The following is a 3119-nucleotide window of genomic DNA, read 5'->3' as shown; positions in this document are numbered from 1 at the left end:
GGTGTCACTGTTCTCAGCACCACCAGTGTTTAATGTCCACGGTGCATTATGGGTGCCTTAAGGGGTTTACACTCGGTAGCATTGAGTTTAGCAGACCTTTGTGGTCCCTGAGGCTACACAGAGGAATTACAATAGCCTGGCAACAGGCCGGTGTGTGTGTGTGTGTGTGTGTGTGTGTGTGTGTGTGTGTGTGTGTGTGTGTGTGTGTGTGTGTGTGTGTGTGTGTGTGTGTGTGTGTGTGTGTGTGTGTGTGTGTGTGTGTGTGTGTGTGTGTGTGTCTTAAGTAGGTGGGATGAAGCAACTTAAAGGGAGTGTTTTGTGAGGGCGGTGTCTGAGTGCTACAAAGTGAACAAGTGTGTGTATTTGCATGAGTGAGCATTTGATAGTGTGAGAGATGAAAAATTCAAATGAAAAAAAAAAGTGAGAAAAGATAATAAAAGAAAAAAAAAAGCTGCTACAGTGTTTGTTTGCCCAGCCGGAGCACTCAGGATCAACCCGGCTGGAATAACGTTATGTGTTTTTAATCGGGGAGATCTGTGGGCCTCCCCCGCCAGAGTAGTCCATCTATAGGTCTGGAAAGGACATCACTCACCTAACTTAGCTTTATTCAATTGCAACCAGTCTTTTGTTTTTGACAAGAAGGAAAAAGAATCCATCAGAGGAGAAATTTGTATGATAAATGCATTTGGTTTTTGTTGAGGTCTGTCATGATGGCAGCAGTGGGGGAAAAATTCAGAGGATTTTTTTTTTTTGTGCTATCATACATGCTGATTTATTCTGATGGATGAGTGAATGGGTTCTGTGAGAAAAAAAAAGAGTATATTTTTGAGTCTATTTCAACAAGGGAAACATTATGTTTACAAACCTGTGTTAGAATGTTTGCCAAAAGGAAAAAAATGAAATACCTTCCTGGTATTACAACCAAGAGTAATATATGTAATTCAGTTTTTTTTTCTTTCTTCGAGACACCAGACACTGATACTGGAAAATCTGTTCCCAAAATAAAATGTAATACACTTGCATTTCTCGTGTTAACCCTTTCAAGTTTTCTAACTGAAAGGTGTCCTCTCACTGTCTTTGCTGTAATCTGTTGATGTCGAATCCTTCTCAATAACCTGGCCTCAGCTATTCAATGAGTGTTGGACAGCTAAGAGTAAACGTCAGCTAGCTCCTTTTGCAACTTTTCAACATACTTGTGCCATCCTGTCAAATGCCTGCCGGTCCCTGCTGTGGACTGGTTCTTTTGACGGGATGTCAGAACTAAACTAGCCAGAGTACAGATGCTGTTTCTCACCATTAATTACCCTTTAAGTCAGTGAAAAGTAAATCATAATCATACTCTTGGCTCTTCAAATCATCTGTCTGTACTTGTAATGCAGCATATCTGTCTTCGAAGTGTCACAGCACCCAACAGAATTTCCACAACAGGGCCCATCCACCAGGGCACATTTTACAGTGGCGGATTTGTGGACATGAAGGGTCACTGTTAGTTTTTTCTAGCATTCACCTAGAATAATCCTCCCCTGGAAGTTGAGTCTCTTAAGGGCTGACATGAAATCAAAGGCTATACATGGGGTCAGGGCTTCAGACACATCTCTTCTCCAAAGGTTTAGTCCATCACCTGCCTCCTCCAAGCATCTCATGTTTCATCCTGTGTGCTAACATGACAACATTGCTGCTAGGCACATCTCCTTACAATCCTACTGGGATGCATGAAGCACATGCTTTTCATTAAATGCTCTCAGTGGACAGCTTGGGCAGAATGGCTGTCCTTGTCACAGCTCTTCAGGGTTTGCTAGCGCACATCTGGACCAGGTTGGTAAACCCACAGGTCAGAAGAGATTTACTTTGAGGGGTGCTAACAACATGGCAAGGCTGCAAGTCACTCATCACAGCACCAAATCAGGAGGAGTGTCAAAGGGTTTTTACGAACACAAAATGAGTCTTAATGAGTCGGGGGCAAACAAATGTAAAAATGCCCCCGCAGATGTTTGTAACAAGAGACCACTGAAAATGTATTGACTTGTGAGTGGATTCTGAGCCTTTCCATCTGATGTACAAATCAACTCAATAAAGACTAGTTCTACCTGCAAAATTGTGGACTGCTTTTCCTAATGTTTGTCATTTATTTGTTGCTTTAATCCTGCTTACATGTTATCAATGTAAAATGTTTAAAAACAGACCTCAAAAATATGGAAGTTACTCATGTGAGTATTTATAATGGATAAACAGCAGATGCAGGAGCTTTTGTCCCTGCTCGTTTGGCCATAGCACTTTGTACTCAAATCAGAAGTATTTGCTTGGGCAGAAAATTAAGAATAAATAACCTTGACATAATCCAGTGAGTCAAGTAAAATCTTTGTGAGACAGTTTACAAGCCTGTTTCATGCCATAAACAATCATCAGCTGTCATGACTCACTGGATTATTTTGCTCCTTATTTGTTGAGTACTTTCCCTACCGTTGAGTGTTTCTTTTAACAAAGTTATATATATATATATATATACACTACCGTTCAAAAGTTTGGGATCACCCAAACAATTTCGTGTTTTCCATGAAAAGTCACACTTATTCACCACCATATGTTGTGAAATGAATAGAAAATAGAGTCAAGACATTGACAAGGTTAGAAATAATGATTTGTATTTGAAATAAGATTTTTTTACATCAAACTTTGCTTTCGTCAAAGAATCCTCCATTTGCAGCAATTACAGCATTGCAGACCTTTGGCATTCTAGCTGTTAATTTGTTGAGGTAATCTGGAGAAATTGCACCCCACGCTTCCAGAAGCAGCTCCCACAAGTTGGATTGGTTGGATGGGCACTTCTTTGAGCAGATTGAGTTTCTGGAGCATCACATTTGTGGGGTCAATTAAACGCTCAAAATGGCCAGAAAAAGAGAACTTTCATCTGAAACTCGACAGTCTATTCTTGTTCTTAGGAATGAAGGCTATTCCATGCGAGAAATTGCTAAGAAATTGAAGATTTCCTACACCGGTGTGTACTACTCCCTTCAGAGGACAGCACAAACAGGCTCTAACAGGTACTATTTAATGAAGATGCCAGTTGGGGACCTGTGAGGCGTCTGTTTCTCAAACTAGAGACTCTAATGTACTTATCT

The sequence above is a fragment of the Lampris incognitus genome, chromosome 2, assembly GCF_029633865.1.
Source record: "Lampris incognitus isolate fLamInc1 chromosome 2, fLamInc1.hap2, whole genome shotgun sequence".
NCBI lineage: Eukaryota > Metazoa > Chordata > Actinopteri > Lampriformes > Lampridae > Lampris > Lampris incognitus.
The sequence above is the reverse complement of the archived record's forward strand: the minus strand, read 5'-3'. Positions refer to the sequence as shown.